The following is a 23,180-nucleotide window of genomic DNA, read 5'->3' on the forward strand; positions in this document are numbered from 1 at the left end:
AATCTTGGCAGCTTTTTACAACCTCAAATCAGGAAAAAGTTGGGTCAATAGGGGAGGGGTGAACCAAAAATAAATAAATAAATAAATTAAGCAATGATTTTTACATTTACTTGGACTTGCATTCCATTGCAGACACTATGAACCCAACAGATTTCATTTTGGGGTTTTTTTTCTGGTCAACTTAATTTCATTTGCTAATATAATCCAACTCTCCATTTAAGGCCTGCAGCACACAGCAAAAAAAACAAAAAACAAGTTGGGACACAAAAGCATTTGCCACATTGTAGTCTTGCCATTTCTTCTCATGAATGAATGAATGAATTTATTCAGCACGCACATAAACAAAACAAAATACCAACATAAACTCTTACTAACATACATAAAAAACAAACAAAAGAAAAATACAACAATAACTCAGTTTCTCAAATTAGGTGCAGCTGAAAGGGCATGGGCTGAAGCAAAAGCTTGTAAACGCCCACCCCGTACACCGTACACCCGTTACCATCCACAGTTAAATACACTCAAATAAGATAGAAATCAGAAAATAACATAACTAAACAGAATAGAACAATTTCATATTTACATTTTACATTTACATTTTATATCTACATTAGAATATAGTTAGGTACTAACAATTGCATCAATGGCATTCCATTATTTTCAATTCATTTAAAGTTTAACACATTTTTACCTTCTAAGCAATTACAAATAGTCTTGCACCCTGATCATTACTGACATAATGTCATACACCAAGTACTGTTCAATGTCTATGCAATCGTCTACACTTCTTACTAACTCTAACATTTTTACTCGTTTGTGTACTGTGCTAACATAATTTCTTTATATTTCTTTTTGAACTTATAAATGTTTCCACACAATTTAATGTGGTTATCCAAATGATTCCATAATTTAACTCCACATACCGACACACACCAACTTTTCAGAGTAGTTCTTACATAATTTACTATAAAGTTACCACATTCCCTCAATCCATACTGTCCTTCTCTCTTACAGAACAGTTTCTGTATATTACATGGCAGTTCATTTTTATTGGCTTTAAACATTAGTAATGCAGTATGAAACTTTACCAGATCAGTCATTTTTAATAATTTTGACCTGATAAACAATTAATTTGTGTGGTCTAGATATCCTACTTTATGCAAAATTCTAACTGCGCGTTTTTGTAATATAACGAGGGGATGAAGTGAACTCTTATAGTTGTTACCCCATACTTCTATACAGTAAGTTAAATAAGGTAAAATCAATGTACAATATAACACTCGAAGGGCATCATGCTCCAACAAATATTTAACTTTATTAATAACTGCGAGACTTTTGGAAACTTTACTCTGTATATATCTAATGTGCTTTTTCCAACTTATTTTTTCATCTATTATTACACCAAGAAATTTACATTCTGATACTCTTTCAATTTGGACACCATTTATACATATCTTTATCTCAGAGTTTACTTTGTAATTTCCGAAAAACATTATTTTAGTTTTATCTAGATTTAAAGATAATTTATTTGTGTCCATCCAACTTTTTAGTTTATTCAATTCCTCATTAATAATACGGGTAAGTTCACTATAATTTTCATTTGCATAAAATATGTTTGTGTCATCCGCAAATAAAATCATTCTCATCACTTTGGATATATTAAATGTCATTTATATATAAATTAAATAACTTTGCTCCCAAAATTAAACCTTGGGGTACTCCGCATAAAATCTCTAAGTTATTTGATGTAAACTCACCCATTTTCACAAACTGCTTTCTCTCCGTTAAGTAACTGTGTATCCATTGCAGTGCAACTCCCCTAACACCATACATTTCTAATTTTTTAATCAAAATTGAATGATTAAGAGTATCAAAAGCTTTCTTTAAGTCTATAAAAATGCCAACTGCATATTTCTTTCTCTCTATAGTATTGGTTATCTCCTCTATGGTTTCAATTACTGCCATTGAAGTGGACCGCGTACTCCTAAAACCATATTGGCATTCATTAAGAATTTCATACTTTCCAATAAATGACGCTAATCTATTATCATATAGCTTTTCCAAAATTTTAGAGAATTGTGGGAGTAAAGAAACTGGTCTATAGTTTGTAAAAGTGTTTATCTCCACTTTTAAATAGAAGGACAACTTTAGCCATTTTCATTTTGCTTGGAAATTTTCCCGTTATAAAAGATAAATTACAAATATATACAAGTGGTTTGACAATACTTTCTATTACTTTTTTAACCAGTATCATATTAATATCTTGAAAATCAGTTGAAGATTTACTTTTAAATTTTCTAACAATAGTAATAATTTCAAGTTCATCTACAGGAGAGAGGAAAAAATGAATTTCTATTTCTCTTAATAAGTATTGGAGAATCAGGACCTTTACCAGAAATTTTATTGGCCAAATCCGGGCCAATATTAACAAAAAAATCATTAAAATGATTTACAGTTTCACTCATCTCATAGTTATCTTTATCCTTCTCAATAAAATAATCTGGATATATCGTTTTTCTCCTTCCATGCTGCATAAGATCTTTTAATATTCCCCAAACCTTTTTTGTATCACATTTATTCCTTTCCAGTTGTTTTCTATAATATAATTTTTTACTAGTTCTTAATAGCTCTGTTAGTTTATTCTTATATAACTTATATTTTCTTTCAGCTTCCTTAGTTTTCAATTTAATAAATATTTTGTAAAGACTATTTTTCATTCTACAAGCATTCTGTAGACTTTTGGTCATCCAAGGACATTCCACAAATCTTTTTTTACAACTATATTTCTTAATTGGACAGTGTGTGTCATATAATTCCATAAATATCTCCATAAACATACTATAAGCCCTGTCCACCTCTTTCTCACAATAAATTAAGTTCCAATCCTGGGAATTTAAATCATTGTTCAGGGATTTAATTGCTTCCTCCGAACAAACCCGTTTATAGATGTGTTTTTTCCCTCTACAATCTGTAATTTTGTTGTTATATATAATAAACACTGGTAAATGGTCCGATATATCACAGACCATTAGGCCGCCTGTAATGTCATTCATAGTGCTATTTGTGAAGATGTTATCAATTAAAGTGGAACTGTGATCTGTTACCCTGCTAGGTCTAGTTATAGTCGGATAAAGGCTCATGCCAAACATCATATTAAGAAAATCATTAGTCCATTTGTGCTTTGTGTGATTTAGTATATCTATATTAAAATCTCCACATATAAACATAGTTTTATTTTCCTTCTTTGAAAATATTTTTCCTACACAGTCAATGAATAATTCTACATCAGTTCCTGGAGGCCGATACAAACAACTCACAATTACATTTCTCTCCGTATCATTATGGATTTCAATTGTAACAACTTCTAAAACATTATCTATAGCCAGAGTCATATCCTCTACTAATTTAAACCTAATGCTATTATGAATATATAGTGCCACTCCTCCACCTATTTTATTTTTCCTATTAACATACTTAAGTTCATATTCTTCTATTTCAAAGTCAATACCTTTGTCCTCATTAAACCACGTTTCTGACAAAGCAATTATACTAAATGGATGTGCAAACTGCTGTATATATTCTTTGATAACATTAAAATTAGCATACATACTTCTACAGTTAAAGTGGATAATTGACAGTTTTTCCTTCATTGTCATAGCATGTAGAAAATCATCAACAGTATAATATTTAGAATCAACATTAAATGTAGAGTAAAAAGTATTACCTGGATCTAGTTCATTTTCTAAGTCTTGAAAATTATAATCAGTATATGAAAATAGATTCAGTTGCTCCAAATGCATTGTCCTTTGATATAATTCTGAATCTGTACTCATCTTTTTTTTTAATAAAAATGAATTCTACACTATTAGTAATAATCGATCAAGAAATTACCATCTCTTGATTCATCTTTGTCTTTGTGTTCATCAAAGGCTCAAAATTCACCAGTAACTAAATCTCTAGTAGTAGTAGTAGTAGTAGTAGTAGTAGCAGTAGTAGTAGACGTCCCCTCATAAATATCTAAGTCACTGAGGTTCTTAACCACCAACACCTTAGCCTCCTCCGGTGACCCATTGAGCTTAATAAAGACTTTACAGTTATTTACCCAAGTGCTTTGGATCTTTTTTAGTTTCCTCAGGTGTCTGGCTTTTCTGGCAATTTCGGCATTTTTCCATGTCAGGTGATTGTTCATATAGACATTAGTACCTTTCAGTTTTCTTCCTTGTTTAATTAAGGTAATCTTTTTCTTGAGATTTGCAAAACGTAATATCATTGCTGGCACGTCCTCTCGTCTTCTTCTCGGTAATGTGTGACGGCTTCCAAATCACTTACATCCAGTGACATATCGTGCACATTAAGAAAGGCTGCTACCTGTTGCTCAATAGAGCTTGACTCTTCCTCACTGGGCTCATTCTGTTTGTTATTCGCAATCACCGCATGAGCATACGACCTGGGTTTGATCTTAAACCCCGTGATCATGGGTGTTCAGTAGCCTTGCCTGGTGCCCTTGCCCTTTATGCAGTGAAATTCCTCCCGATTCCTTGAATTGTTTAGTGATATCATGCACTGTAAAGGGAGAAATATCCAAATACTTTTGACTCTTTCTTTGAGGATCATTGTTTTAAACATTCAGTTATTTTCTCATGCATTTGTTGACAAACTGGAGAGCCTCCGCTCATCTTTTCTCCCCAACGGCTCTGTCTTTCATGAATACTGCTTTTGTACCCGATCATAATTATCATCACCTTTTGACGTCATCTGTTTGAAATAACATATTGTTGTTTTTTTATTATTATAACACATTATATAACACATTACTAGCTCTAAATTGCCCCCGCCCCATCTTTTTTTAAATGCAGGAATTGCAGAACTTAAATGCAGGAATAGATGTATATTATTAAATAAAATAAATTTGACTGCACAAAACATGAAATATCTTTGGTTCATACAGTCTGTAATGCAACAGAAGTCAAAGTAAATGTCAGTTTTTATTTATTTATTTATTTATTAAATTCACATTTTCCATACTGTCATGTCTTTTTCTGATTTGGGGTTGTATCAGTAAGATCAAGGAACTGAGCCAAGAGCAAGGAATGAACAACAAACAGTATGAACTGCTCCAAGGACAAAGAAGATGAGATGAACAGAATAAAATCAAATTTAGCCAAATGAGCCAAAAAGCATTTTGTTCCTTCAGGGTGTAGCTGTGGGACTGAGTTATGAGCCAGTGATGGATATAAATAACCTGGAAATCTTACAGAATAGAGAGATAATTGAATAACTTGTAATTGAACTAATCCTAAAGGAGCAGCTCTATAAAACAACTTTGTCATTACAACGTACACTGGGCCCTGCTTCCAGCCTGCACAAAGTGGCATACAACGGAACACAAGTGTTATTTGTAGTCTCCACACAACGTGCTTATGGTTTTTACGCCCATTGCACACATGTTCTAAATCACCCTGAATTAATCCACTTGTGCCCATCTGGGGGTGTTTGTCTAAAACTAAGGTGTGGTCAAGCACAGAACTCATATTATCTGCCACCGGAAAGCATTTGCAACATAGACCAGGAAAAAAAAAATTGGTTTAAAATCCAGCACAGGATATTTCAGCTGTTAAAAGAAAGCAACAGCCAGAAAAGCTCACAGGGCAGGTTCACCACATGTGCACACTCTGGACACAGGGATATGCATAATAAAACAAAAACACAAAAAATGAGCAACAAAATAAAAGTAATAACGAATGGAAAAAATCCTAAACTTTAATAACTCTGTTCCTCATCTTCATGCTGATTTTCTCTTCCCTCATGGCTGGAGCTGTGTGGAAATCTATTGGATGAACAGAGGAGATTGTTTTTACAGAGGGTCCAGACTTTAATCATGGAAATAAATATGAATAGGAATCAAGAACCTGTTCCAAATTTTTCAGTTTATCAAAATCTTATGCTGCAGACATCATCAATTCCTCTCATCAATGCTGGCATGTTTTTCTGACAGTTCAGTTGTGCAAAAACTCATGCATTTGTGATATCAGTTGTGACTTTGTGATGCGAAATTCTGTATCTGGCAACAAGAGAACTGCTATACTGATGCTGATCTACATTTTTCCACACGGCAAGTTCATCAGTAATCAGTAAGGCCCCATTTAAAAAAAAAAAAAACACACACACACATTAGTTTATCATCCCTGCCCACATGCTGAAATCGGCCTGCTTAGTTTTTATTTATTTATTTTTTAATTATTATTTTTTGCGAAGTTCATTGAGGGCAGTACAGCTGATACAAGAACTGGCACATCCGCTAGGTGGCGAGTATGCTTTGGCCAAAGATGGCCGAAGTTTACCGAGCCAGGCCTGGAACATGCCAGTTGTCATTGACAACCACACAGTCAGTTGCGCTGTGTCACTCACACAGTATGATGTTTATCACGCAACTAGCGTGCGGTACACAGACTGTATTCAACATGGAAACAAGATTTGTTTTAAAAATATCTGATATTTTCAGTTTCTCACTTGGTATGCAGGTGCTGTAAGTGTTTTTCAGGTTTGAAATGACATTGTGTGTACCTGTTTCGAAGAAAAAAAATTAATATATAAAATAAAATCTGCCTGTCCTCACCACTTTTTCTGACGTAAAGGATGATGAACTGTTTTTTGTTTTTTTTTTGTTTTTTTATGGGGCCTAAAGAAATTGATAAAGAATAGGACTGATAGAATTCTAGTTTAACACAAGAACATAGGCTGCTTTTATATATATATATATATATATATATATATATATATATATATGCACAGCAACTTGCGCTTTGATGCAAAAGCACAAACATCAATTATACTTTTCAGCTTTTACAGAAAGGCAGCTCACATCTTTCCTAAAGTGCACAGCATGCAGGGTGGCAAATGTCCCCTTAAAGACAGACTGAACAGTTTTTCATTTACCTTAATAAGTATTGCAGGCAACAGGTTTCTGTACTTCCACTTGTTCAGGAATTTCCATGTGACATCTCTCACAAAGGCTGAAACAGCTTCACTTTGGTTAGTGAACACAGCAGTGGATGCCAGTGGGGTTATTCCAGCTGTCACAGAAGTCCAGTGTTATGTCTCTTCTGCCTGCAGATTCCACATGCTGTGCACTCGAACCTGTTTCCTCCACAGAAAACCACTCACTTGTTTTTCCTCTGAATAGCACACTACGTCTGAGCACATCCCAGCCTTTAACCCTCAAGCGACCAAGCTGTTTTAACGACTAGTATGACCGATTGGGATTATTTATGACCTCATTGACATTATATTGGAATACTTCTATATAAAAGATTGTTTTAGGGTTCTTCATATTTAATCCACTCTCTAATATATTTGTCCGTCGTCCTTTTCATCCTCACTCTGCGCATCAAGAATCAGTCTCAATACTTGTGCAGCTGTAAGTCTTGCTGTTCTAGGTCTGTTGGCCATGCTTCCTTGCAAAACAGTAAAATATAATGAATAGAGTTGTCAAATTGCAATACCATCTGAAGCTATAATGTCGAAAATCTCATAGATCTTCCCACAAGTTTGGATTATATTTGCCACACAGATCGGCCAATCCTTGCAAAATTCTATGAACAAATGCAGGACAAATACGATTGATTACGTAGATTGAGAAATTCATGGTAGGCAGCTTTTTCTGTTAAAAAAAAAAAAATTAACAAAAAAAAAACTGATGAACAAAAAGATATGCCTGGAGTCATAAATGGTAAATGCACTGCATTTATATAGCGCTTTTCCTAGCGCTTTTCCTTCTGCATCAGACGCTTAAAGCGCTTTACACATCAGTGCCTCACATTCACCCGATGTCAGGCTGCTGGCCTGCAAGGTGCCCATTACACACCGGGAGCAACTAGGTTAGTGATTTTCCAGTCAGGCTGGGATTTGAACCGAGGATCCTCTGGTCTCAAGCCCAACCCTTTAACCACTAGACCATCACCTCCCCATAAATCACCCCACTCGGTCACTTGAGGGTTAAAGAAAATGAATTCCTTGCCTATAAGTAATGTGGAACATTAATTCGGTGCCCTTGTGCCCAGCACTGTGTTTTGTGTTGATATTTCCCCTGGTTAAATAGCAGTGTGGGCGGACACACCATAGATCTTCTTGTTCAAAACTCGTGGACAGTGTGCCATAGTTTGTCAAGACAAGACCCAATGGCTTTCTTAAACATGGACTTTTTATAAATGAGCTACAAAGCAGTGAGTAGTGTTAGCAGCACAGCTTCTTCGTGTGCTAGCTTGTTAGCTTTTCAGTTGTGCCAGCATCTCTTTAAAGGACTATCTTTTCACTGCTGCTGTTACAGTCAGGGCATGCTTGGGAGCATGCCGTGGTACTACATATTGTCTCATCCACCACATTTCGGTATTGTCTTGGGTCCTGTTTGGTAACCACCCAGGCGCATCACCTGTCCGTCCCCACCTCCTGAAACTAACCGTCTAGCTGCTGTAGACAGGTGATACGTGGGCGACAACTTGGCCTTTTCCACTTGCTGGGGTCCTTGGCATCATGCTCAGGGAAGCGCACCACATGGACAAAGTGTTGCAGCTGATGTTCCCTCACAATGCAAGTAGTTTTGCTTCATCTATGTTTCCCTAAGTAACTGCAAATTTAACACAGCCATTCCAAAAAAAAAAAAGCTGTCTTGGTGGTTTATAGGATCCTGTTACTAGTGTTGCTTTGTTTACATTGGGTCTCTGTGCACCTGCTGGGTCAGCTGTCAGTCAGATGGAGATGCCAAGTCTCTGTCGCAGGCAGTGTTTCTGGTATGACTCCAAAAACAGGTTTCCTCCTTTTCAGTAATAATATAATTTATGTCAAAACAACAACGTGGACAAGTTTTGTGTGTGTGTGTGTGTGTGTGTGTGAAAAAGATTTTTATTTATTTTCTTTTGAGCTTTCAGTATGTAAATGGTCACCACTAAACAGAAAGACTTCATGTCTTGGTATTTGTTGTGTTTCCGATTAGCCAGTGGCACCCCAGAAAGCTATGTGTGGGCAGAGTGTTGTATCACTGACTGCCTTAAAAATAAAAAACTAAGAAATCACATAAGTGTACATAAGTATGTATGTACATAAGTAATCACACCCTTTGCTCAATACATTCTTGGTGCACCTTTGGCAGTAATTACAGCCTCTAGTCTTCTTAAATATCATGCCACAATCTTGACGCACCTATCTTTGGGCAGTTTTGCTCATTCCTCTTTGTAGCACCTCTTAAGCTCCAATCAGGTTGGCTGGGGAGTGTCAGTGATTTTCAGATCTCTCCACAGATGTGCAGTCAGATTCAGGTCTGGGCTCTGGCCTGGCCACTCAAGGACATTCACAGAGTTGCCTTGAAGCCACTTCTTTGATATCTTGGCTGTGTGTTTAGGGTCATTGTCCTGCTGAAAGATGAACCGTTGCCCCAGCCTGAGGTCAAGAGCGCCCTGGTGCAGGTTCTCATCCAGGATGTCTCTGTACATTGCTGCATTCATCTTTCCCTCAATCCTGATGAGTCTCCCAGTTCCTGCTGCTGAAAAACATCCCCACAGCATGATGCTGCCACCACCATGCTTCCCTGTAGGGATGGTGCCTGGTTTCTCATGGTCTGAGAGTCCTTCAGGTGCCTTTTGGCAAACTTCAGGTGGGCTGTCATGTGCCTTTTACTCAGGAGTGGCTTCCATCTGGCCACTCTACCATACAGGGCTGATTGATAGATTGCTGTAGAGATTGTTGTCCTTTTCCTCTCTCCACAGAGGAATACTAGCACTCTGACAGAGTGAACATCGGGTTCTTGGTCACCTCCCTGACTAAGGATCTTCTCACCTGATTGTTCAGTTTAAGCCCCGTTTACACAGTGCCGGTAAGAGCTCCCGGAAGCGTCCCGGAAGAGTTTTTGGCTCCTCCGGGCCTTCTTAAGGTTCACACGCCGTTGTTAACACCGGCGCTAGGGGGCGTGGCTTAGTTCACCGGGAATCACCTTAGTTTACGGGGAATTGTCGAAAAAATTATTCAACATGTTGAATAATTCCGGGAGCGCTCCTGGAGAAGACCGGAGAATTCATGTGACGACGGAGACAACGCGAACAACGGAGTTTGATACTTTTTAATCGCTGTTTCATCCTGTAGTGCCGCAGTTTACGCCGCCGTTATTCGGCGGCCGGCGTTGTATCCATAATCAGCGGCGTTTAGAACGGCGACAGAGGCGGTCAAAATGGCGGCGCTAGAGGACAGTACGCCGTTCTATATGCCACCTCCCGGTTAAAACGGCGTTCCAGTATAAAAAGTATAGTATAAAAAAGAAGAAACAGAAGAAGAAGAAGAAAAAACAGAAGAAGAAACAGAAGAAGAAGAAGAAAAATAGAAGAAGAAACAGAAGAAGAAGAAGAAAAAATAGAAGAAGAAACAGATAATAATAATAATAGTAATAAAAAAAATATGATCCTGGAGTAACGCAGGATTTACCCTGTTTGCCTGGGTAAAAACCTGGGTATTAACCAGTGGTATACAGGGCTTTATCAGCATCAGCAGAACACTGCCGTTCTCACCCGCGTCTTAACCTGCGATTGTAAGGGATAGAACTGGGTATTAACCCCCGTTGCCTGACGTGTGCCGGATGCTACGGCGTCAAAACATCACTTTATTTGGCGGATTTAGCTGCGTTTTATCCGCCTATTTGCAGATAGTACAGTGGTCAAAACGCCGGCAAAGTGCTCCACCCCTTTCCACCGCGAAAACAGCCGAAACTACCGCGAACTTCAGTCTACGTACTACCCGCCGACTAAACCGTCTGTGTGTAAACGGGGCTTTAGAGGGGTGGCCAGCTGTAGGATGAGTCCTGGTGCAGCCAAACGTCTTCCATTTACCGATGATGGAGGCCACTGTACTCAATGGGGACCTTCAAAGCAGCAGACGTGGTTCTGTACCCTTCCCCAGATTTGTGCCTCGAGACAATCATGTCTCTGAGGTCCACAGACAATTCCTTTGACTTCATGCTTTGTTTGTGCTCTGACATGCACTGTCAACTGTGGGACCTCATATGTAGACAGGTGTGTCTTTCCAAATCATGCCCAATCAACTGAATTTACCCCAGGTGGACTCCAGTTAAGCTGTATAAACATCTCAAGGATGACCTGTGGAAATAGGATGTACCTGAGCTCAATTTTGAGCTTTCTGGCAAAGGCTATGGATACTTCTGTACATGTGATTTCTTAATGTTTTTATTTTTAATCATTTGCAAAAACTATAAAAAGAAAAACCTGAAAAAAGTGAAAGCACTGTGAATACTTTACGGATGCACCATACTTTTTCATGCTGAAACTGAGGCTTCTCCAAGGTTAGCAAAGTGCGCCTGAGTGGAAAAAGCTGAGTGGAAAAGCTTATCTGGAGCAAGTCTTTGTTTCTCTGAAGCCTCTGTTTGTTTGTCTTGAGCCTTCATTTAATTTCTGCCACCCGAAATGTGGATGACTCAGTCAGTGTCACTTCTGCTGTATTATGTACAGAGACTTGTTGTTTCTTCTCAAGGTTCTTCTGCAAAATGTTGTCAAGACTGGGTGGTACTTAAAACTCAGCTGGCAGACTGGTAACGGCCTTTGCTGGGAAGTAACCTGTGTCGGACTGGTGTCCAGTCCAGGGGGAGTCGTGGGCTCTTATCTGCTTCACACTGTGGAATCCGGGGATAAGCACCGGCACCAATGCGCCTTAAGGCGCAGGCCTTATTGGACTTAATTCTCTCTCTCTCTCTCTTTTGTCCATTAGAGAATGATTTATCCTACACAGCCTCTGGTTTGATGATCATATTGACCAGTTTTAAGGCAGACACTGTAAACCATAGATTACTGTATTATGTACCACTTTACTCAGAATTATGTAAATGGTAATTGGTATTTTTCAATCACTACACACTTTGTGTAGCTGTTTAATGAAATTTGAAGCTGCTGTTTATTTTATCCTCAATCTGCAATTGCCATTGAATGCCCGCTCTAGTTCAAGTGTGTTATGGACAGCTGTTTGTCTGCTGTGTGTGTGTCTCCTCACTTCAGATGGATGGAGCGTGTCCCAGCAGTCCTAGGGTGTGAGGCAGGGTACACCCTGGACAGGATGGCAATGTTTTACAGGGCCACATAGATAGAGACAAATGCATTCACAGGCACACTTCCAGTCAATTTAAAGGTCACAGTTCACATTACATGCATGTGCTTGGACCCAGAGCACCTGAAGGAAACTCACGCAAACACGGGGAGAACATGCAAACTCCACACAGAAAGGACCAGGTGGGAAACAATCCTGCGACCTTCTTGCTGTGAGGCAACAGTGCTAACCACTAAGTCACTGTGCCGCCCACATACAAATTAGATACACTCAACAGAAATACTGGAGAACCGACTTTTTAGATGGTCATTTGTACAATTAGCTGCACAACAAGCTATATTATCTCAAATATTTGTAACAAAATGCTTAGAAAGGATAAACGTAGTTGGTCCTAGAGAGGTTGTGCAGATGGCCCGCTGAGTCACACTACCTGTTACTAAATGCAACCACGGCAATTCTTCATAGCATTACAGCTTAAAATATCTTGAATTGATGAGTTATATAATTCACTCGCCCACATGGTTCATGAAGGAGTAAACTAGCTATCGAGACCTTAACAGTTTTTGTAAACATGTTTAAGTCTGCTGTAAATTTGGTGATTTTTTTGTTTTTTGTTTTTTTTTTTACATGGGGGTCTACGGACAGTGTCTCACTTTTGGAGCCGGCCTCAAGTGGCCATTCAAGGAACTGAAACATTTGCCACTTCTGCATTTGCTTCATTCAACAGGGTGGGAAGTTGTGGCCTGCTCCACAGGCAACAACCGTGAACCAGGCAAAATGAAGATAACTTTCTACTCAATGCTTATAGGTGTTTCCTGCATAATTTGAGCCAGAAACCTTGCATGATTAAATCCAGATTACAACCCCCAATTCCAATGAAGTTGGAATGTTGTGTAAAATGTAAATTAAAAACAGATTGCAATGATTTGCAAATCCTCTTCAACCTATATTCAATTGAATACACCATAAAGACAAGATATTTAATGTTTAAACTGGTAAACTTTATCATTTTTGTGCAAATATTTGCTCATTTTGAAATGGATGCCTGCAACATGTTTCAAAAAAGTTGGGACGGTAACAAAAGACTGGGAAAGTTGATGAATGCTCAAAGAACACCAAATTGGAAACAGGTGAGTGTCATGATTGGATATAAAAGGAGAATCCCCAAAAGGCTCAGCCGTTCATAAGCAAAGATGGGGCGAGGATCACCATTTTGTGAACAACTGCGTGAAAAAATAGTCCAGCAGTTTAAGAACAATGTTTCTCAATGTTCAATTTCAAGGAATTTAGGGATTCCATCATCTACAGTCCATAATATAATCAGTAGATTCAGAGAATCTGGGGAACTTTCTACGCGTAAGCGGCAAGGCTGAAAACCAACATTGAATGCCTGTGACCTTTGATCCCTCAGGCGGCACTGCATTAAAACCCAACATCATTGTGTAAAGGATCTTACCATGTGGGCTCAGGAACACTTCAGAAAACCATTGTCAGTTAACACAGTTCGTCGCTACATCTACAAGTGCAAGTTAAAACTCTACCATGGAAAGCAAAAGCCATACATCAACAACATCCAGAAACACCGCCACCTTCCCTGGGCCCGAGCTCATTTGAAATTGACAGATGTAAAGTGGAAAGGTTTGCTGTGGTCTGATGAGTCCACATTTCAAATTGTTTTTGGAAATCATGGATGTCGTGTCCTCTGGACAAAAGAGGAAAAAAAAAATCCAGATTATTACCAGCGCCAAGTTCAAAGGCCAGCATCTGTGATGGTATGGAGGTGTGTTAGTGCCCATGGCATGGACAACTTACACATCTGTGATGGTACATCAATGCTGAAAGGTACATCCAGGTTTTGGAGCAACACATGCTGCCATCCAAGCAACGTCTTTTTCAGGGACGTCCCTGCTCATTTGAGCAAGACAGTGCCAAGCCACATTCTACACGTGTTACAACAGCGTGGCTTCGTAGTAAAAGAGTGCGGGTACTAGACTGGCCTGCCTGCAGTCAAGACCTGTCACCCATTGAAAATGTGTGGCGCATTATGAAGCACAAAATACGACAATGGAGACCCTGAACTGTTGAATAACTGAAGCCGTACATCAAGCAAGAATGAGAAAGAATTCCACCTACAAAGCTTCAACAATTAGTGTCCTCAGGTCCCAAACACTTATTGAGTGTTGTTAGAAGGAAAGGTGATGTAACACAGTGGTAAACATACCACTGTCCCAGCTTTTTTGAAATATGTTGCAGGTATCCATTTCAAAATTAGCAAATGTTTTGACAAAAACAATCAAGTTTATCAGTTTGAACATTAAGTATCTTGTCTTTGTGGTGTATTCAATTGAATATAGGTTGAAGAGGATTTGCAGATCATTGTATTCTATTTTTATTTACATTTTACACAATGTCCCATCTTCATTGGAATTGTGGTTGTAAGTTTGTTTCAAAGCCACACTGCACAGCTCAGGTGTGGGAACATTTTGGGTTTAAGCCAAATGAGAGAGGAGATTCAATTAACTCAAATGTGGTGGCATGTCAGATGCAATTTTTGTGACTAGAGTAAGAAATCCCAATTTATTTATCATTTAGCTTGCGTGAGTTAATTTACTTTGTTTTATTTATTTAGTATTTTCCATCACATTGTGATTCTGTTTGAATATTTTAAAGAATTAAAGGTTCATCGCTCTTTAAAAGGCTGGACTTGCATTAATATGCTCTTATATTTTCATTACATCAGTGGTATAAAGTGGTCCTAAAATGACTAATTTATTGCAGTTACTTCTGGGACTATATATTGTCCAACGAAAGTAGTTATTTTGACTGGTGTAAGTGGCGTAGTTCAGCATTGCTGCTCTTTATTCTGCCAGTGTGAGCCTGCTGGACCGACACCTCACACATTGGTTGCCATTGTTCTCCGTGGGTCGACTGGTGTTCAGACTGACTCACGCTGGCTTGGAGCTTTGTGGTATTACACGTGCTGCTCTGCTGCCTGCCCCCAGGTCACGTTTTCCTGAGTGCGCATGCCCTTTTGTGTGTATGCTTTAGGAAGATAGAGATGACATGGTTCATAGTTAAAAACGCTAGGGAAAAATATATATATACTGATCCATGTGTAGGCAAAACCAAAGGAAAAATGGGCAGTATATCCAGTAATCCCTGCACTTTTTGTTTCTTCACTTGTAGCGATGTTTTGCCGCTCTTCGCATTGAGTTTACTGCACTAGTTTACGCTGGTCTCGAGCAGCGATGCAAGCACGCTTCCCCTCCCATCACTTACACTAGCTTTGTAAGGTTGACCTAGGTTAGGGAAAGATTCTGCAGCGTTCATCCGTCCGTTGGCTCCCTCTGCCCCCTCACACAGTCCTTGAAGCACAGTGCCGTCAATTGCCATGGCAACAGTGGAGGCAGTAGATGGAGAGGGCTGTCTAGAGTGACAGCATTGACAAGAGTCTGGACCCTTAAATGACCCTGGCGGGGGGAGGGAAAGAGGAGAAAAGATGGTAAGGAGCGCAAGAGAGAGCCACGGAAAGGTCAGTGCTGTTACAGTCACGTGTGATTACAGTCACGAGGTTCAAGGGCATGTACATCGTAAAATTTGTCTGCCCCTGTTGAAGGTTATCTGCAGCAAACAATAACCTACTATGGCCACTTTCGTAGGGGAATTATACTGAGATTTAGGTTATGCATTTTAACTGTTCAAAACATCATTTATATATTTGAAAATGTATATATTTCTCATTCTGAACCAATACAGTAAATAGGGACAGTGTAATTACATTCCAGCACTTCATTCCTCCTTGACAATGGTGTTGGACACTCGGTGCAAGTGAGGTTGTCGTCATTACTGCCCATTGTGCCATAACATGGGTTGCATCATCTCTCAAACTAGGTCATTTCTTCTCTTCTGTCCCCTATTACCCCGCTCTTCTCTCTTCCTTATCAAACAGTGGTTGGTCATTTTGAGTTGCCTTGCTCACATTACTTCCCCACATCTGTTCAAAACCAGGCTGGCGGTATCTGGGGGCTAATTATGCCAGGCTAAATACTCCCTGGTGCCAGTGGCTAATACGTACCAGCAGATGGGCACTGGTGTTGCAGGTCGAGGGAGGGATAACGTCATAGGAAGGGGTGGGATGGTGTTGCAGGGTCCTAGGTGGTGCCCTGGCAGACTGGCATCATGTGGGCAAACAGCCGTGCCACCAGCTTACTATCTAGCCATCCTCACCATATTGTAGGTGTAAAATTGCATGTTGTGTTCATTTAAATCATTCCTGATGAACAGAGCTTCCATGTCTGATGATATTTTATAGGTCCTGCACTTTGTACATTTGTTGTTAGCTTGCCAGTTCGAACTCAGTCAAACAAACCCGCCTACTAGTTCTGTGGTGAAAACATTTGGGGGAATACTAATTTAATTCACACATCAAAAACAGAAACGAGAACTGTAGGTAATTGTTGGAGTCTTTTCTGATTACCAGCAAAATACAGTTTCAATTTTCATCATTGTTTTCTATTATCCTGGTTAGGTACGCCGGCTTCTGAGATAAATACCTGTCTCTTTTTGCTAGCTAGAGGCTTGACCTTCACCACCCACTCATTTAGTTTGTGTTTACTGTACTCTGTTATTTTGCACTGTGCAGGTAGCATTTGACAGTGGCTGCTCATGGTTTTACACGAAAATGCAGTGTTTTTATTTTGTATGAGCCCAGTGTGACTGGAAGCTGCATAGTGGGTGTTAATTTCCAGTTACTTCATTCTATATTAATATAACAAATTACTCTACTTAGATTGCACATGAATTTTTGCTTGGATGCAAGGACTTTTTTTTTTTAAATTTTTTTTTTTTTTTTAAGTGTTGGATAATCACAGCCCACCCCCACCTCTTCCCACCACCGCCATTAGGTCTTTGATTTACTGAACAAATGTACACCTTCCTCTTGTGTTAAAATAAACCTTTTGTCACATCATACACATTATACAGTAATATTCAAAAGTTTGGACACACTTTCCCACTGGAATTTACATGTGAAATACATATTTCACATGTAAACTTATTAAATTTAGAATATTGCGTATTCTTGAGAATTTAATAGTTCTTTGAAAGGATGTACTCGCATTTTTGTGCTATATTATTATATCTTTGCCATGAAATGGTCTTAAAGCAGCATTGACAATAATACAGCAATATTATCTTTTATCACATTATTTTACTGAGGCAAAATATTATCTAGCAAAATCTGTTATCGTGACGAGACTATACTTGAAATGAGAACGCTGACCGGTTCAACTATCATAACCCCAAAACAATTAATTGCTGATTTGACTTGACGACAAATGTTTGATTGCTACTTTAATAACTGGGTAATCTTTTTTTTATTATTTCAAGGAAAATGAGAAAATAAAAGATAAAATGTAATATAGTGTAATTGTAGAATTTAAAATGTCTTCATCAAAAATAAATGTAAACAAAACTCTTTTATAATCAGAATATTTAATAAAACTGTCCACTCCCGGCATATTTACATACATACTGTTTGTATTTCTTAATGATTGATTTAAATGAAGTCTAAGATGTGTTCAGTGACATAAAATATATATTCATATATCCATATTCTGATCTGTCTAAAGTAAATCCTGAAGGTGATGATGTACTGTAAAGCTTTCAAAAGCTGTTGTGTAAAGTTTGTATCTTTTTATTTCAGTATTTGAAATCATTTTTGTTGTCACTTTATTACATATTACAATTATACTCCACTCTAGTTGTATAACAATAGAGTAGTATTGATGTGTACCATTATTATATACCACTCTGTAATAATTTTGAGGAGGTTTGGCCTCAGGCAAGTAGAAATAAGTAAAATGACATCTTCACTTTGGGAGTCCAGAAATGATGCGTTTGTTTATTTTTATGCAGTCATTATACTTGATGTACACCTGATCCCATCAGATATCAAATCAAATCAATTTTATTTATATAGCATCAAATCACAACAAACAGTTGCCCCAAGGCGCTTTATATTGTAAGGCAAAGCCATACAATAATTACGGAAAAACCCCAACGGTCAAAACGACCCCCTGTGAGCAAGCACTTGGCGACAGTGGGAAGGAAAAACTCCCTTTTAACAGGAAGAAACCTCCAGCAGAACCAGGCTCAGGGAGGGGCAGTATTCTGCTGGGACTGGTTGGGGCTAAGGGAGAGAATCAGGAAAAAGACATGCTGTGGAGGGGAGCAGAGATCAGTCACTAATGATTAAATGCAAAGTGGTGCATACAGAGCAAAAAGAGAAAGAAACACTCAGTGCATCATGGGAACCCCCCAGCAGTCTAAGTCTATAGCAGCATAACTAAGGGATGGTTCAGGGTCACCTGATCCAGCCCTAACTATAAGCTTTAGCAAAAAGGAAAGTTTTAAGCCTAATCTTAAAAGTAGAGAGGGTGTCTGTCTCCCTGATCCGAATTGGGAGCTGGTTCCAGAGGAGAGGAGCCTGAAAGCTGAAGGCTCTGCCTCCCATTCTAGGAACTACAAGTAAGCCTGCAGTCTGAGAGCGAAGCGCTCTATTGGGGTGATATGGTACAATGAGGTCCCTAAGATAAGATGGGACCTGATTAGTCAAAACCTTATAAGTAAGAAGAAGAATTTTAAATTCTATTCTAGAATTAACAGGAAGCCAATGAAGAGAGGCCAATATGGGTGAAATATGCTCTCTCCTTCTAGTCCCCATCAGTACTCTAGCTGCAGCATTTTGAATTAACTGAAGGCTTTTCAGGGAACTTTTAGGACAACCTGATAATAATGAATTACAATAGTCCAGCCTAGAGGAAATAAATGCATGAATTAGTTTTTCAGCATCACTCTGAGACAAGACCTTTCTAATTTTAGAGAAATTGCACAAATGCAAAAAAGCAGTCCTACATATTTGTTTAATATGCGCATTGAATGACATATCCTGTTTCTAAGATTTGTGGGGGCCAAGTACAATAACTTCAGTTTTATCTGAGTTTAAAAGCAGGAAATTAGAGGTCATCCATGTCTTTATGTCTGTAAGACAATCCTGCAGTTTAGCTAATTGGTGTGTGTCCTCTGGCTTCATGGATAGATAAAGCTGGGTATCATCTGGGTAACAATGAAAATTTAAGCAATGCTGTCTAATAATACTGCCTAAGGGAAGCATGTATAAAGTGAATAAAATTGGTCCTAGCACAGAACCTTGTGGAACTCCATAATTAACCTTAGTCTGTGAAGAAGATTCCCCATTTACATGAACAAATTGTAATCTATTAGATAAATATGATTCAAACCACCGCAGCGCAGTGCCTTTAATACCTATGGCATGCTCTAATCTCTGTAATAAAATTTTATGGTCAACAGTATCAAAAGCAACACTGAGGTCTAATGCCGCGTTCACACCGGGCGCAATCAGACGCTACAAATTTGCGTGGGTCGCCAGGCGACGGACGCGCCTCCTTCGCCCGGTGTGTCGCTCTGCTTGGGTGGACTTTCGCTGCGAAAATTTGCCCCGGTGTGTCATCAAATAGGAGGAGCTTCCATTCCGCTTGCCGGCTCCGGTTGTCAGTCAAGCTAACATGACGGACCTTGATCACATGGAGCGAGTTGTTGTGAAAAGCTCCCAATACAGAGAGTGCACATGTAAACAATTAAAAAAAAAAAAAAAAAAAACTCTGCTGCTTGCTGCAGCTGGCTCTTCACCCAAAAAACGCTGTCATAACTGTGTTTAGAAACCAGTCACATCTGTGTAGTTAATTAATAAAATATTCTCTACAGACGATTCGCTTGCGCGCACGTAAAAAAAAGAAAAGGAAAAAGCTCCGCTCCCCGCTGCTGCTCGCTCCAAAAACTCTGTCATAATTGTGTTTAGAAACCAGTCACCATTTGCTTTATACAGGTGTGTAGTTAATAAGTAAAATAATCTCCAGGACGATTCACGCGCGCACGTAATATAAAAAGAAACTCCGCTCCCCGCTGCTGTGGTGCTGCTGTTCGCTCCAACAACTCTGTCATGATTGTGAAATAAAGGACAAAAGAGACATACGTCCTGCTCACAGGCTGCTACCAGATACAGGACATGTTCACATCTTCAGTCAAACTCCAGACATCTCCACGTCACTACATATTCAGTCCCTGATTGGTCATCGCGGCGCGACGAGACGAAAAAGTTCAGATTTTTGAACTTGGGGAGGAGGGCGACGTGACGCGACGCAATATCGCGCCACAAACGCGCAAGATGCTCAAAATCGCTTCACTCGCCTCCATCGTGTCGCGCTGCACGGTTTGGCGCCAAAACGCATCCTTAAATAGGGATTACATGGCAACCTGTGGCTGCAGTTGCTCGCGTCGCGCCCGGTGTGAACGCGGCATAACAGAACAAGCACAGAGATGAGTCCACTGTCTGAGGCCATAAGAAGATCATTTGTAACCGTCACTAATGCTGTTTCTGTACTATGATGAATTCTAAACCCTGACTGAAACTCTTCAAATAGACCATTCCTCTGCAGATGATCAGTTAGCTGTTTTACAAGTACCCTTTCAAGAACTTTTGAGAGAAAAGGAAGGTTGGAGATTGGCCTATAATTAGCTAAGATAGCTGGGTCAAGTGATGGCTTTTTAAGTAATGGTTTAATTACTGCCACCTTAAAAGCCTGTGGTACATAGCCAACTAATAAAGATAGATTGATCATATTTAAAATCGAAGCATTAATTAATGGTAGGGCTTCCTTGAGCAGACTGGTAGGAATGGGGTCTAATAGACATGTTGATGGTTTGGAGGAAGTAACTAATGAAAATAACTCAGAACAATCAGAGAGAAAGAGTCTAACCAAATACTGGCATCACTGAAAGCAGCCAAAGAGAATGATATGTCTTTGGGATGGTTATGAGTAATTTGTCTAATAGTTAAAATTTTATTAGCAAAGAAAGTCATGAAGTCATTACTAGTTAAAGTTAATGGAATACTTGGCTCAATAGAGCTCTGACTCTTTGTCAGCCTGGCTACAGTGCTGAAAAGAAACCTGGGGTTCTTATTTTCTTCAATTGGTGATTAGTAGTAAGATGTCCTAGCTTTACGGAGGGCTTTTTTATAGAGCAACAGACTCTTTTTCCAGGCTAAGTGAAGATCTTCTAAATTAGTGAGACGCCATTTCCTCTCCAACTTACGGGTTATCTGCTTTAAGCTGCGAGTTTGTGAGTTATACCACGGAGTCAGGCACTTCTGATTTAAGGCTCTCTTTTTCAGAGGAGCTACAGCATTCAAAGTTGTCCTCAATGAGGATATAAAACTATTGACGAGATAATCCATCTCACTCAGAGTTTAGGTAGCTACTCTGCCCTGTGTTGGTATATGGCATTGGAGAACATAAAGAATGAATCATATCCTTAAACCTAGTTACAGCGCTTTCTGAAAGACTTCTACTGTAATGAAACTTATTCCCCACTGCTGGGTAGTCCATCAGAGTAAATGTAAATGTTGTTAAGAAATGATCAGACAGAAGGGGGTTTTCAGGGAATACTGTTAAGTCTTCAATTTCCATACCATAAGTCAGAACAAGATCTAAGGTATGATTAAAGTGGTGGGTGGACTCATTTACATTTTGAGCAAAGCCAATCAAGTCTAACAATAGATTAAATGCAGTGTTGAGACTGTCATTCTCAGCATCTGTGTGGATGTTAAAATCGCCCACTATAATTATCTTATCTGAGCTAAGCACTAAGTCAGACAAAAGGTCCGAAAATTCACAGAGAAACTCACAGTAACGACCAGGTGGACGATAGATAACAACAAAACTGGTTTTTGGGACTTCCAATTTGGATGGACGAGACTAAGAGTCAAGCTTTCAAATGAATTAAAGCTCTGTCTGGGTTTTTGATTAATTAATAAGCTGGAGTGGAAGATTGCTGCTAACCCTCCACCTCGGCCCGTGCTACGAGTGTTCTGGCAGTTAGTGTGACTCGGGGGTGTTGACTCATTTAAACTAACATATTCATCCTGCTGTAACCAGGTTTCTGTAAGGCAGAATAAATCAATATGTTGATCAATTATTATATCATTTACTAACAGGGACTTAGAAGAGAGAGATCTAATGTTTAATAGACCACATTTAACTGTTTTAGTCTGTGGTGCAGTTGAAGGTGCTATATTATTTTTTCTTTTTGAATTTTTATGCTTAAATATATTTTTGCTGGTTATTGGTGGTCTGGGAGCAGGCACCGTCTCTACGGGGATGGGGTAATGAGGGGATGGCAGGGGGAAAGCAGCAAGCAGAGTAGGTCCTGATTTGTACTTGGCTGGGAGACCGCTTGTGAAGCCCAGGGGATGTGTGAGTTTTTCCATGTAGAATTGGAGCTATGTCAGGAAGGGCACATGGTGCAGAATTTGTGCCAATTCCCAATGTGGATCTGGACTGTATTCACTGTGACAACCCTGAACAACCGAGCACAGCCAAAAAGACCAACAAGAACAGCAGTCATGTATTTATTTCTGTTTTCTGATCTTTTTAAAAAGAATTTATAATGATAAAAAAGAAGTTGTTCATGTCATAGGAACAGTTGAAAGTGAGGAAAATGCAGCATGTGACTGTTTGTTTTTTGTGCTGGGTAATAACACTGATATGACAAAGAAAACTAATCTTTTCATGCAAATTCTAATCATTTTATTGAAGGGATTGCCTGTTTTAATAGCCGACGTGAGAATGTGACATTGAACCAGATTAGTAAAAAAAAATTAAAAATACACAAAACATTTTGCCTGCTTATTTCCAGTGATTGTAATCCTGATGATTTATCTTACAGACTCATGAGATTCAGAATTGTGATGCAAAGAAAAGATGATTATAGGCAGCATATCTTACAGTACATGTACTTATATTGTCTGTAACTCATCATTCTAATTCATATTGGTGGTATATTGCTGGCAAACTTCATGTAAAGCTCTATATTGCTCTGACCGCGACCTCACCACAACCCCTCAGTGTGCTCACTCAGTGACCTCCCTCACTCCCAACCTACTTACCTCCTTATCTTTTTCTCTCTCTTACTCCTCATTACTGCCTACAGTTCTAATGCAAAGAGAT

At 39.0% G+C, this 23,180-nt stretch overlaps 1 protein-coding gene across 4 annotated transcripts in view; it reads left to right on the forward strand.

Moving 5' to 3' along the window:
* Nucleotides 1–23,180, forward strand: part of znf827 (zinc finger protein 827) — a 195,781-nt gene that overhangs the window by 114,464 nt on the left and 58,137 nt on the right. The window lies entirely within an intron of this gene.

This window comes from Thalassophryne amazonica, chromosome 15 (assembly GCF_902500255.1).
Source record: "Thalassophryne amazonica chromosome 15, fThaAma1.1, whole genome shotgun sequence".
Lineage (NCBI taxonomy): Eukaryota > Metazoa > Chordata > Actinopteri > Batrachoidiformes > Batrachoididae > Thalassophryne > Thalassophryne amazonica.